The sequence below is a fragment of the Venturia canescens genome, chromosome 4 (genome assembly GCF_019457755.1).
Source record: "Venturia canescens isolate UGA chromosome 4, ASM1945775v1, whole genome shotgun sequence".
In the NCBI taxonomy this organism is placed as follows: Eukaryota; Metazoa; Arthropoda; class Insecta; order Hymenoptera; family Ichneumonidae; genus Venturia; species Venturia canescens.
In genome coordinates, this window is record NC_057424.1 from 10,404,945 (window position 1) to 10,420,422 (window position 15,478).

General features: G+C 41.6%; 1 protein-coding gene across 1 annotated transcript in view; it reads left to right on the forward strand.

The window, feature by feature from the left end:
• The window catches only part of LOC122410193 (uncharacterized), a 59,597-nt gene that overhangs the window by 28,286 nt on the left and 15,833 nt on the right, over positions 1 to 15,478 (forward strand). The window lies entirely within an intron of this gene.

The following is a 15,478-nucleotide window of genomic DNA, read 5'->3' on the forward strand; positions in this document are numbered from 1 at the left end:
TGTGAAGTGGGAAAATCGAAACTTGAATGTTTATCGGTGGAAAAGGAAATTTTATTGGTCATTCACATCGAAACGGTAACGAGCACTCATAAAACAATGAACGTCAACGCCTTCACCGTTGCTGCTATCGATTACCAATCGCATTAACGATTCTCATGGAATCCACCGTCGTACTAAAAAATCAAATATTTTGTGTGAAACAAGAGTTCCCAATAATACTCTTGTTATTCGAGTAAACCCGTTATTCTACAACTGGAACAATTCGAAATTAAAGAAGCTCAGAGAAAACATGATTCAATTGAAAATTCGACAGTGCAGATTGTTTGCTCGAACGGTTTCGACAGTAGCATCCGCGGGGTTGGTGACCCTTGCCGCTGCGCGGTGCGTACGCACCTTATTGCGGTAGGACAGACGCTCCGACTCCTTTGGGAATATCCCATAGAACAGGGACAAATTCAATCTTTGCTGAGATGTAGACGCTTTGTCCTGGTCTAGCTACCGAATTCCCGGATGCTTCAACGGAATGACGCGAGTGAGAGTGGGAGCCGAGGAGATAAATAGCGTATTGTCTAGAGGAGACGCAGCTTTCCCGGTCCCGAGGCAGCAAAGGAAGCGAACAAAGCTCGTGGAAGCAGTAAATCAAGGAGAATTACGGAGGTGACGAAGTGTCAGTCTAGTGCCTCGGACCAACGAGGCCCTCGATGCTTTTTTTTCTTCAAATTCCAATGTTTTGTTATCGATTTTTTTTATGGAATGAATCGTTATGCAACATGGAGCGAAGCACTTTGTAGTGGCTTGCCAACCGGAGTTGGTGCTTCCAAAAAATATTTTGGGGAACACAGAAAAGGAGGGAACGAAACTCAACAAGTTTCGAACAAAACGTCGATCGAAATTTGATTAATAAAATCGATACGAACTGAGAGATCAGCCTGGAAATATTGAAAAACAACATTTTCCTGGAAAAACGATATTTTGAGGGATGATCAGCCTCGTACGACCCAAAACTGGTCAGCATTCGGTAACCGTTACAGCCAAACTTGTCGAGCCTGACAACACATCGAGTTTCTCATCTTATTTTGAGGGAATAAGGTTGATAAATTTCAACAGAAACTCAATACGTTGAACCGTGAAGTCTGAACAACAGTCGGTTATTCGTTTGCTCGAAAATATTCATCCTGAACCACAAAATAACTGATTTTCAAAAAAAATCTCTGAAAAGCAGGGTTTCAGAGATTTCAGGCTTTTCCACAAATTGTGCAAGTTTCCATCACTGCAGACACGTGCGACAGGGACCAATGAAAGGTAGATTAATTCGTGCTGTTTTTCAGCGATGCCCACTCCGATAACTTTCAATAGTTTGCCAATGATAAATCAGCCCTCACTTATGATGCCCTCGCTCAACTTTTATAAAATATTATAACAAACTATTTTTGTAATAGTAATACGACTAGCATTCTTCTCGAAGTCTCCCATATAGTTGAAAGGTCACGATGGAACGCGAGGCGTTTTCTCGTGGTTTGTTTTTCTGCAGTGTCGATGAAATAAAAAAATCGATGAAGCTAATAATATTTATCCATTTTATTGTCGTAGAAACGTTGGATGGTCTTAATGGGATCTCAATTAAAATCTGGAACACAGTGCGCGTTATTTTTCAATGGCCATTATAAAAATGAGGAAGCACATTTCGTCGTAGAATTGAACGCAAACATTTACCGTGCGAGTCGCGTATCTACGACTCATATAAGTCCTCGTCGTACAAAAACGTGGCTGCGGGGATGATTAATGTCGTATAATATTGAATAGCTTTTTCACCGTTTCCTCTTTCACGTCGACTTTTCTCTACCACTCCTTCACGAACGCGTCAACATAAAAAATCGTCGGGAAATGTGAAAATGCTCGTTCATCAGATCGCTTACTCGCGTTCTCCTTTGACCGAGCAACAGTCGTAATTTTTTCTTTTTTTGTATTATACGAAAAGGCAGAATCGTTGGCTCGTTAACTTGTATAAAATCCCTCGCATAAAAACTACACCCACGCACGTACTTTGTTCATTGCGAAACACTTTGAATAACAACGGATTGGAAAGCATGTTTCGCTGTTCCTTCAACGTTTGTGGTGAAAGGTAATCAAATTTCTGGAAACTCTTGTTATATGAGAGTGACTTAATTCCCAATAATGTAAAGATTTTTATTCAAAATTGATCAAATTTAATTGCCGAAAACGTCAATTTATCGAATTGGAAAAAGGAAGAAAAGAATGTGGTGACCGAAAATCATTTTCTTCGAGCGACTACGTGATTCCCAAAGTTTGAAAATGCTTTCATACACCCACTCAATTTTCGGCAGAAGTTTAATCACGCAAACAAAAAGTCGATGGAAACGACTCGACGCAACTCACCAAAATAACATTTAAAAAAATGATATTTTGTCTTTTTGCACTCGTGCAATCGTCCGAACCCGTGGGAGGGGCGCGTTGATAAAAGCTCTTCAGCAATCTTTCCCATCTGGTTTTCACTCCCAAGCTATGAAATGGACCGACGAAATGTGTACGTGCCTTATCGTGGCTTAGCGCCAGCAAAAGTTTCAGTTTCGATGCCTCGACGTCCAAATATCTGCACAGTTGTACTTGTACAACGTACCGCGTTTTGTACAACGTACCGCGTTACGACGCTTTTGCGACCTTTACCCTTCGTCCTCTCAAATATAGCCGAAAATTTCGGTGCGACGCAAAAAAGTTCCGTCCTTGTTCACACTTCGGAAAATTTATCAAAATAATTGAAATGACCCGGAAATTTGATTGGAAAACTGATTCATTATAAATTCGTTCATTTCTTCGTTCGCATGCATTTTTCCAAATTCATTCAAATTACGAAACAAAAGAATTCAAGATTTTATCAAATATCTTGATTCAAACTTGTATCCATAAGCAACAAACACTAAAATTCTCCTCTGAACGGTGATTCAGTCGAGCTCTGCTCAGTGGGGATTCCAACAAATGATTATCATTCGCGGTTTTGGAGCAATGCCAAATTCCCACCAACGACGAACTGCCTCACTTATGCAAAGTTCTTTGCGAGTTTCTTAAGCTTCGTCATCCGTTATTAAACCCAATTTCACCGCTTTTCCACAACGGCTAGAAATCCTAAAAATCGTTTTTCCACTCCGCTGACTACTTTTTACTGCTCGTCTTCCTTTTTTATCCCATAACTTATTATACTCTCAGCTCATGCTTGAGAACGTTATTATTCTTATTTTTAATCCCTCCGTTATTACGGACTCTACGCTTCGAGAAAGAATCTGAAATCATTATTCATCCAAACACTTTGTGCGCATTGGTCCACGAGCCTTGCAAAGAACGTATTTTCAGCGTGGTCTGCGGTACGACTCCGGATTCCCGGCTCTAAAAATCGAAAAATCCTGAAACGAGATTTTCATTCCCGAAATGCTACCTCGGGATTGCAGAGTCAAATTCATTTTTCATAAGGCTCAGTAGAAAGGACCGAAAAAAGTCGGTCGACCCTCATATTCGAGTAGGAATTCGACGAAGCTCGAGTTGATTCTTTTAAACACTTGGCGCCGAGTCGCCACAGCGAATCTGAATAATAAACGAGGATTTCTGTGCAGTTCTATATTCACAAGGAGGATGCACCATTCAACCGGATATTGGCTCGTCTTTGACACCTGCGCCACCCAGGGGAGTTCATTGATGAAATTCTTGATACTTCAGGAGCCAGTGACGTCGGTAGATTAGCATATTTATAGATGTTCGATATATGTGTATGCATTTGGGAAATAAGAACGAGCGAAATGTTCAATACGAAGAGAATACATTTTCCAACAGTAAATGCTATACGTCCGCGTAAAAGTGTTACGACTCGCCACGAATCAGCCATTGCCCAAATCCGTTTGAAAATCGAAGAGAAAATTGAAGAACTTTTATGAGAATTATCTCATTCGATTGAATTACCGATCAGAATATTCCGCGTCTACAGCATCGTCATATTTGGTAATAAAACCCCGAGTTTTTTTTCCTCGAATTACCTCTCCAGTTGATAATTTATCAACTGCCAAGCTACGAAAAAAATTATTGAAATATCGCATCACGTAAATTTTTTAAGATAATTATTTTTTTTTTTTCATTTTTTTTTTAAATATCGCCACGTATTAGCAGCGTTAAAGTCCGTTTTCTTCGAGAATAGTGCATGCTAGTAGTACTAATAATACTCAAATATTCATCTACTCTCATTAGTCATTGTTTGTTGTGATTAAAATCATTTTAAGCTTTACGTGTGTCGATTGTGGTACGACATTTTGGTGATTTTTTTGTGGTAATTAATAAGACAAATGGCTTCTCGCAAATGTGTTAATTCTCCTGATAACTTCTGTTATATAACAAGAAATAAGTGTGCCGCATAAAATGTGATCAATTTTTTTTTTAAACTTTTATTTAAAAACTCCAATGACTGGGACACGGAACCGCAGAATCATACAAACGATTGTTTTTGACTAATACTGTTGACTTTTCAGGTGAAAATTTAATTTGTAATTCATTAATTGTTATTTTTCGTGAAAATTATTAAAAAATTCTAAAATACGCTTATCATCGATAAAAATGAATTTCGATGTGCTAAAAAAAAAACGGAGCTCTATTTTAATTTGACGTATTGAATATTATTCAAAATATTCAAGTTCAGAATAAAAAAATTCAGAATATTTAAAAGAATAACATTATTTATTGACAGAGGGGAAAAAGTTAAATGTCGCAAGCCTGTGTTATCGTTCGTTAAATTTAATCATTGAGATTTGTACGTCGTTCTAAACGAAATAACGAAAAAGTGCGCGAGTGAGCAAATGAATAACGCGCAGCAGTTCGAATAATTTGCTATTTAACAGAAAAATTTGCAGGTTTACCAAATTTTTTATCAAGAACAATGGATTTAGTTAAATTTAAATGATTTTTCTCTCAGTACGATTTCGCAGCATCTACGCAGTAAAATTCCGAAACGTGGCTAGTCCGGGCTATAAATCTCCGGTCCCGAAACGCCCAGTCTGTTATCCAATAAAACATCGCATGACAAAGAATGTGGGCGCGATGAGAAAAGATCGTGTCGTATTCGGCGCAGGCTTCAGGATCAATCCTCAGTCGTAGAGTTCTTATATTCCTCCGTAACACTCCCGTCTGCATTTTCTTTCTTATCGAAAAACAATGAAAGCCTTGACGTCAACGCGTAGAGGCATGTTATCAGGATCTCGTTCCACAATTCGGTGCCTTGACGACAGACACAACAGTTCGTCAGTCCGTCGCCAAGAGGTCCGCAAAAAACATCGTTTCGCAACACTGAGACGAGCGAGAGTAACCAAATACATTTGTTTTCAATAAATATAAATGTTTCGTGGATCCACTGATAAAATCTACTCCAATCACGAACTCTCGACTTCGGAATTGATAAAGAACGGCAACGTGGAACTGAACCTGGAATCGTTCGAGTGCCAATAAAACGTGGTTCGATCTTCTCAATCTCTCAGCAACAAAAATCTTTAACGTTTATTGTAACCACGCTGTCACCGCGACTTAAAAAAACCAATCGCCACTTTGACTGCTCCATTTGAGCCAAGTCGTCCAGTCGTGCCGAATTCAGAAAAAAAGACCGCAAGCCCAGGCTGGAAAAATGGCAATCCCGAAACGCAGTGCTTGGTGGCTCGATGCAGACGCAAGTTGGTCGCTAGTTTGAGGAAACAGAGGAATCAATGCGGCGATGCAGTCCGGACATATCGTTTAAGGAATTTAAGGCTCGGGCCGCGGCACTTCGCCGAATTGGTGAAATGACCGTGGATCGTTGGTCCATAGAGCGGAGGTGAATGCCGCGCCGGTTAGAGCCGAGCGCTCGCGCATTTCGTTCTTCCTTGCATCGCCGGGGCGTGGATGCCGCACTGCACGAGCAAAAAGGTTCCATGGCTTTCCACCTATGTCTATGTATGCTCGAAGATATACGTGCATTTATTTGTACACATACGTAACACACGTATCAGGCATTCCGAGTGAAATGAACAGCTCGGTGACTGCGCAGTCCTGCAACACTTGATTCAACGTTCTCGGTTCGTTTATTCCGTTTCAATTATTTCCATCTGATAGTAAATTACTCAGTTACTACCATTTCGTTTTATTTCGATTGCATCTCTCGCGCTTCTACTTTTTATTTGACACGTTTCCGTGTGAGCTTTCCCAAAGTCGCCGATATTCGTCCGCATATTGCAAAAGTGAGTAAATTTTGCTTTGGAGTACGATTCGAAGAATTTCACTCTCGCGAAATTGACGAAGAAATTGACTCGAGGGTGGCCGGAGTGTCGCGATACGTCACAGTAAGAATGGATACTCATGGATCCACTTGGTTCACTGAAGAATAATCATTTTGGAGTTCAGACTCGATGGATATTGCGAAAAATAACGAAACATGGAACGTAGACTTGTCGTCTGACTACTATTTTCCTCGAAAGTTGCAATTTCGGATTGACAGTTTTAACGCAACGCGAGAAATAGCTGATGCGATCGACGAACCTAATTTCCACTTCTCTCTCGCTCTCTTGAGCTTGAAAATCAAATCTCCAAGTTTTATTACCGTAAACTTATTATTTACGATAAAAATGAATTGGTTTGAGGCTCTTTTGAAAAGTGAGTGTGAAAAGTACGAAATTATCTCTGGCTCTCCGCAATTCCTTCACGCCCAATGAGTTTGGTTCCATAGAAATTCGAGACTGCGTTGGGGACCTGGGTTTATGAGGGTAAGGAAAAAAAAGTATTTGAAGAGTTGGTGCTGGGTGCGGATCGTGAACTCGCCGATTCGACTTTGATTTCCGCATACATTGGGTGCACGAGCCGGAAACGAGGAAGCGTGGAATGAGGAGAGCGAGGGAGAGAGAGAGAGAGAAAGAGACGCGTCGCGTACTATAAGCGGGGATACCGAACGACCGTGACCTTGAACGGGGAAGAGGGTAGGGACGGGTTGGCTCTGCACAAAGTTATATAGCGCAAAGTCGGGGTCGAGCGGGTGCAAGTGCAGGATAAGGGGAAATGTCCGGATAGCCAATGGGCGATCTTGCTCCATTACCATTTTTTGCCCCGCAGCCCCCTCGCCGTTCCGCTCGCAGCGAATATTCTTTCTTGCATTCCCGCATCGACCAGAAGACTCGTCTTATTTCTTCGAAAAAGTAGTAAAACCTCGGGAGCGGATTTTATGTTTTATCCATGGAGTTCTACTTCATCCCATGAAAATCCGAGTCGATATTTTGTAGTGTTTTTTTTTTCATTTCAACGCACCAGTTAATTCACTACTTCAAAGTTTACTTCGAAAAGCTTCTATAAGTACGCCCGTGCAGGGCTGCTTGAAAACTTTACTCGCCAATGCGACGGTTGAAACGTTTCTTACCGAACTCTGCGAGCGTCGAGTTTTTTCAGTAAACATTAACAATTTCACTTAGTGAACTTATTTCCACCATGCGAGACCCAATAATCTCGTGACGATTCCCAAGACAATTTTTCTCCATTTTCCAAAAACAACGGGAACCAAAAATCGTAAATTTTCACCCAACTTAACATATTTCTAGGCTTCTCTGTCTCATACAAAAATTTCCCACATAATGTTGTTCCGAAAGCCTTTCGCGAGCTTGGGCGACTGTGGCAAGACTCGACGAGGTCACGCCCCAGTCAAAGTACTGAAAGTGCAAAAAAAAACAGAACGAACGTTGACATTGAGAAACGGAGAGATCGTAAGATGAAATTATTGTTTATTCGCACGATGGAAAAAAAGTGCAGCATAAAAACAATATTTGTTTCGAGGCTTCGATTAAATTAATTCGTCACGTAATCTCATCGATTTTAATGCTCCTTTACATATATATCCGCACATGCGATATCTTTTTCGATCGTTTTTTATCGCCTCGACCATTCCGGATGTGCAGTTTTACGATCTTTTTTCTTGGTTTCGGAATGAACAGTACGACCTTGGCCTTTGTCTTGGGTTGGGTAGAACAGGCGCGAGAGTTCTTCGTACTATGCGCAGTAGTGAAGATTGCACATCGCGAGTCAGTAGTGCAAGCCCACGTGCGGGCTGGCTCGTTTCACGTTCGGTTCAAGGACTACGTCGCGACAGTCTCTCAATGATTTTACCGTAAGTGTGTTCATGCACATGTGCACATAAAATATTGCTGTTTAACCTGCTCGCGGTTTTTGACCTTTGATCCCAAAATTCACAAGGCAATTTACGTTGGTTATAAAGTTCCGAAGAATCTTCTTTTCCTCGAAATCGTGCTTGAATTTTCGTCACCTTTTCGCTGAAAGACTTCTTCCTCCAGGAGTAGATTCGGGCTCGAACGAGTGATTTTAGTGGGAAGAAAGTGATCGGCTCAAATCAGTCGGAGTCGAATGATCGCTCTAACTGAATAACGCAGAACCGAGACCTGAATAATTGCCTCTAAAATGCTGAATGTGAAAAGAAATCTCGCAACATCCCGACGAGTCGGCTTAATTTGTGTCGCGAAACAAATATTATAGAGCGAAGCATAATTTGACACGAGAAAAAATAGTCCGAAAGCAAGGCTGTTGAGAGAACGTGCGCGGTGCCTATTTGTTCGGTATACGCTGGGGAAATATGGCTCGCATAGCGGCTCGCACGCGCGTGCCGCGTCAGACAAACCACGAGTTCCCGAATACAGAGGCTACGGTAGAACCAACGAGAACTTTGGACCGCGTTCGCAGACGAAGCTCATCAGCCCGGGAACAGAATTTTGAAAAGATCCCTGGAATTTTTCTTGTTCTCCGCACCGCCGAGGAAACATAAATTTTATTAAAATTCGCCAACCCCCGCGGTGCACCGATACAAAGTCATAAAAAGCGAGCGCCTTCATCCTGATTTTTCCTTCGAGATCTCAACGTCAACGCTCCATCGCAGAATCAAGTTATTTGGATTTTTCTTTCCGCGGAGTTTTATCGCCGGTTTATTGACGAAAACTGGTTGTGAGATTAGCGGAAGTGAGTTTTGAAAGATCCCGTATAAATAAGTCTATGCGAGGCTTATCATCGCGACGCAAACAAGCGAGCAGCAAGGTAAGTTTTAATGAGATGTGTAACGGTAACCGCGGTGGAGAGTCCCCGTGGGATTCATGACCGGTGGCTAAATTACAAAAGGAATTCCCGAGCACAACATCCTCAGAATTCACTTTTCGTATAGTGCGAGCGCGCTGTCACCTCGCTTGATCTTTGGACGATCGATGACGTTGCGAATCCTCATTGAGCTCGCTGTCATATTCTATTTCGTGATGCCTCTCGTATCGAGACTTGTTGTGACTTCGTTTCATCGATCTTTGTTGATTTGTCGATCCTCGAGAGATTTCACTAGCGAAACGACTCATTTTTAAAGTATTTTTTCGTTGATGAAAAAATGAAGAAGTTCCGTTGAATTTTCAGCGAATAAATTTTTCGGAATTTCGTCGAAAGTGTATTACGAAAGTAATTTCGTCGACTGTGACACTTTAATTAAACATGGGACTCGAGGGACCCTTTGTAAATCATATCGCCACGGTTTTTTACGAGCTGCCACATTTTTTCAGGTACTTTGGCACGCTTCGAGAGAAAAGTTGCCTTAAACTTTCCTTCACAATTTTTATATTCAACGTTACAAATTTATTTGGAAACGCGTTTTAAATGAAACGCGGAAACTGGCAGAAAAATTGGCCCAAATGGATGAAAAGCTCATTTTTTTTCACTGAACGACGAAAACCAAAAACCATAATTCAAAGAATAATTTAACCTCGAAAATGATGGTGGATTCTTCATTCCAAAAACTCCCAACCGAAATACATCGCCCCGACATCAATTTTCGTACACAATCGATAGAAAATCGTCGAAAAATTTGATCTTTCGAAGCGTCGAAAATGAAAATTCATTCCGAGTGTGAAACCGAGTCAAATACAACGATGAGATTGACTGCGACGGTACGTAAGATTTCATGCGTGTATACGGTATTGATTATTCTGCGTCCACCTGATTAATAAAGTATGAAAGGTGTATTAATAATGAACACAACGTCGCCCAGCAGTCACGATATTGTGACGCTCTTTAACGTGTGCACATATTCGTACGATATCGTGTAAACATCGATATTTTCTCGAGTGTAATTTAATAAAAAATTTGTTTATCTCACCGCGCCCTACTGTAGTCTGTCACGATAAAATAATGCACCAGAGTTTCGATTCGGTATGAATGTAAAATGGTGCGAGTGTGAGTTCGGACTTGAATATTTCATTGACAGCTATTTAGAGCTCATTGGACGCGTGCGTTTTACGACTTTTTGATATTACTTTCCCTGCCACACCTTCGTCATGCCCTTAACAACCGCGATCGAAAGATAATTGTGTGTTGACTTATCGGATGCGCAGTTATCGTGACGCTTCGTCCGTTTTTTCATGAATCGAGAAAAATTGGATTCGATCAAGATCGACATTTTGATAAAAACGCGAAACAGAAAATTTGTATTCTTCCACCAATGACGGAGGATTGAGGGATGAAAAGACCTTTGTAATTTTAACGTTTCTGGCGCCATTGAAGTTTTTTCGTTTACTCATCTTCTCACTCTTTTACTTTTCTTGTTCGACCGGATGCAGCTTGAATCTGGCGCCATTGTGGCTTCGCAGCCTTCGTAATGTTCCAGTCTCGCTGTCGTGTCATGGCTGTGGGAATAACTTTAGCTGGATTAAAAGAGATGGGATGGAAAATGCTCGACCTTGATAGTTCAGTGTGAAAAATTTTTTGACTTGCGGACTACAATACAACGGAAACCCTGTAGCACTCTCTCTCTCCCGTCATTTTTATTGTTATAAAACGAGACGTACTACACTGTATCTCGAAACGTACGAAACACTGTAGACGAAAAAAAAACCTCTCACTTTCGATCCCTCAAAAGTGGACCACGGATTTGGCTGCTATTTAGTGAGACGCGTTTGTATAAGAGCAATCCTTCCCTTGGCTTCGTTTTCTCGGCTCTCCGAGTCAGTCGCTTTCTCTTTAGCATTTGACAATCCTTTGGATCGTCCCTAATCGACGCCCTCCTACCAAATCCTTGCTCGTTCCTTCCTCCCCATTCTTCGCTCGCTCCGCGTTTACGCCCTGCTCCTCGGAATCGTATTTTTTGTCCCTCTGCTCAATTCGTAACATCTGCGGCTCTCTTCTTCTCCTCCAGCCCCATTCCTTTAATTATTTTTTTCTTCTACCCCCGATAACTCGTTCCAACTGTCCCATTCACTCCCAAAATCTTCATCTTTATCGTCACCCTTCCTCGCCACTGGCTTCTCATTAATTCCCATTGATTTTTCCCCCCGAATTTCATCCTCGACGGACGCTTTCCTCTTTTCTATTCCACTTAACACAAGTTATTCGTCCTTCGTTTTATCGCTTCCCGTTTTATCCTGGCTTCCTCGGAAGCGAGAATTTTTTAACTCTTCCTGCTCATATCGTAACTGTCACCACACGTCAGCCGTACCAAGAAATTTTCTTAGCCCCGCCTAATTCGCTCGTCCTAATCGTTTCCACTTCTTTTCTTCCACCTTTTAACCTTTATTTCTGAGTATTATCCAACCGCTTTTTTTTACTTGTGACTTCTTCGATCCCATTGCCACACGAGCCTGCACACGCCCTGCACTTTTAGCCCCGCTCCCATCCTCTTACAGAGGACAAACCTTCCCGACAAAGCTTCTTGTAACCTTCAGACACGTCCGACTCGCACTCACCACCGGAAATGAAAGTCTAGACTACTTTATTCTTATGTCACAACTTTTTTTCCTTCTCTTTCAATCCTCCCTCGACTGATATTGTATGTCACGTGTCTTGAGAAAATATCGCGGCAGTTCCGACATTTTATTGAGCGTGTACGAATCCGTATGACTTTCACAATTTTCGATTGATTTACACTAAAAATCGCACACTAAAATCGACGAATAGAGAGAAAAGAAAAAACGGAGTTCTTATGGAACTAGAATATCGCTTTTTGCTTTCTATTGGTGCTATTTGATTCGTTGTTTGTGTTGGATCACTCAAACAGCGTATTCAGCACCGATATAAATAAGATAACGAGCTTCAGCTCGAAACGCCTGTCGCTCCCTCTTGACCCGGACCAATCAAAATATGCGCACATGAATGTGATGCGGCGGATAATCCTAATCCTGGGATAAAATGGTGTCGCGAGGGACACGGCTGCCACGCCTGAAACCTTAATATTCTCGTTTTTTATCGACAAACGTGACGCAGTTCCACGCGTATAATGCAATGCATTATTCATGGCTGGCAAAGAATTTTTTAAAAGCCGCCGCCGCCGCCGCGCGCTCTACGTAGAGGATTTTAAGGATTCGCGGTGGTGTGCGGATCGGGCCACAATTTTCCCGTGAATAGTGCTTTTTGCGACTCGCCAAATTGTCGACGCTTTTGCCCAAACCTTTCTATGAGGCAACTCCGAGCGAGAAATTTCTTAGGCGAACACGAAGCGCGGAGTTCCGAGTGAGCAATGAACGAAAATGTCGAAAAAGTTTAAAGCGTCGGAGAATGTCGAAAATCGCATAAGAAAAAAAATCGTGGATCGAAACAAACTCGTTTGGCACAACGGAAATGCTCAGTTCGATATCGAGAGCAAAATATTCCCGAGAAATAACATATAATTTGCAAACACTAGAAGAAGTCGCGGGTCGAACCAACGGAGCTGCCACTGATCGAAAAAATGTTGGATCTACAAACCGAATTCCAACAAAACGCATTTTGCTTCAACGAACTATTTTTTTCCTCATGGGAAAAAAAATTTAAAAATTAACATAAAAATAGATTTCAGTCCGAATCCATAGAATTTGAAAATTTTATCCACTTCTCCGCTAAAAAGATGGCGCAGACTGGCTCAGAGGAATCGAGAGGCGCGACGAGCGATGGGAAAAGAGCAATGAAAACGCTCGTAGAGAGGGAGAGAGGGCACAAAATGAGTTGCAAATTCTACAGTGTGGAAAGCGCACCCCGCTCCAACAGTATTTACATGCTAAGGGTGGATTAATTGAGAATGCATGAGCTGGACAGAGAACTGAATATTCATGCGAGCACACCCGATTCTCAATGTATAGTTATCAGATATCCACGTCCCCCCGTCTATGTGTGAGTGCAAGCAATATTCATGCCGAATCATAGGGCGTTATCCCAAGCCTCGAACGCTTCGTGTACGCCCTTCTCATCTCGGGGATCGTTCTCTTCGCGACCGTGTTCCTTTCAAAAGCATGATTCTCCATATCCTCGCATTGCACCGACCACATGACACATTGCGAGTATTACGTCGCAGACGATACGTTTCGTATGATATGCTCGTCGGACACTGTGCTTATGTGAGGATGAAGTTTCTTCGAGCCCGATCCGAGGCTCATTCTTCTTCGGGCTGGTAATGACGGAGGCGATTTTTTCTTGTCGTTTATTCATTGAAAATATGAAATTTTGTTTCGATTTTGAAGAAGCTGCTGCTACCGTTTGAGTAAGTTGACGAATTTCCGTTGGGCATTCATCACTTTGTTCATTTTCCAAATCCAAAGTGAAGCAAACAACTTACAAATGCAACTGGTGGTCAGACTGAAGGATGCAAAAACTTTCCATCCGTCTTATCTCGCCTCGTCGGACTAAAACGCGCACATAACCGTATCAGGATCGTGTGCATCATGGAATTTCTTGATTAATACGAAATTCACGAGGTTCTGAGAATCCGATACTCACCCACGCTCACTGCGGTTATTATGACGCGTTGTTTTCCATTGGATTAGAAAATAATTACATCGAAAACGATAACTTGTTTACAGACATTCACGGCAACGTCTCCTCACTTTTCCTCTCCAACAAATTTGTGAATTATTAATTTATTGGAAGGGGCCACGTTGTTGACTTACCATCGACTTTTTGTTCTCGGCTCCCCCTCTCCAAACACCCGCATCAAATTTTCACTGTAAATCAACGTACAATCAATGTAAACGTCTCTGCTCGTGTTTATGGCCTTATCGCGAGTTAACGGAGCTTCCGATCGCCCTTGAATCTTGTCCCAAGAACATTGCGATCGCAAAGAAGAACCAGAAGACTCGGCATTTCAACGAAAGGACCCAAATGACTGAATTTTTTGAAAAATCGATCTAAACTGCAGTCAATTACTGAATACCGTTCTCGAACATCTTCGTCATTTTCAAAATCATTTTTTTATCTTTATTTTAGTAAAGATGGCGCCGAGGCATAATCGCGATAAACGAATGCCCAGGAATTAATTGACACGAGGATAAAGTTCAGCACCGATTCAATTGAGTCGAGGCACAACCGCTTCAAAATTCACAACGTTTTATCTGCCTCACTGTAATGAAAACAATGACAGAACGTTTGCAGGTATCAATATCGCGACGAAGGCAAATTTAGTGACGTTGTATCCGCTCGCACCCTCGATTATTTGTTAACGTTGATAAAATTTTCTGCAGTATGCAGATATTCTCATTTCACAAGCGAATCCGCGGGAGAACAAAAGATAAACGTGTTTGGAGTAGCGTTCCAAGGAAATTCATTCATCGCGTCGCATCGTTGTATCCCAGCCCTTCAACTGTGTACTGATCGCTCTTGAATGAAAAGCTTTCAATCCTCTTTCCATACTCCACGGATTCCCGGCTGTCGGGAAAGTCCTCTTGAACGATCTCATTTAACTTCTAGCGTTTTCAAGTTTAATCCATTGAGCGATACGAAAAAGCACTGAAATAATCTTTTATTGCTTCCCCTCGAAGGCGGAAGCGAGAAGTTAATGAGTCGATACGCAGTGCATATCGACTCGTTAACTTTGCACTCGTCATCTACGAACAATTTCCTACTCCGAAATCAATTACGTTAAAAGCTGTGAGACCCTCGTTTTTCGTTTCGCGAACTATCAAGTTTGCAGAATTAAGTTTTTTTTCTCTCCATTCGCGATCGTATTGCTTCCGAATCCATTAATTCCATTCACTTCGTTGAATTATATGAGACAGGAGTACGAAATTTTCGTTTAGGTTCAACATTCTAAAGAATGCTACGGGCCAAAACCACCTTAACGGCCTCAAAGAATGCCTTTTTCCACAGTTTTTTACGGTCGAGCGAAAGCTAATGGAATCATTATTTTCAGAAAGTTATCCAACGACTATTTGAATGCACAGGAGAAAATTACGATTGAAAAATATTTTAAAATCACAACACCAGAACCATTCCCGCGAGGCTTGCTGAATTCGAGGTCCCCGCGGCACGCGGTGTAAAAAAAAATATGGACAGTAAAGTGCACAGGGGATTTTGACAAAAAAAAATTCGTATTATTGGCGGATGTTTAAACGGAAAGGTTCGATTTTTTGCCTCGTATTGTTGAGGACTTCAAGTATATTTCAAGCCATTAGAAAAATAAATCGATTTTTCGAAAATTCTA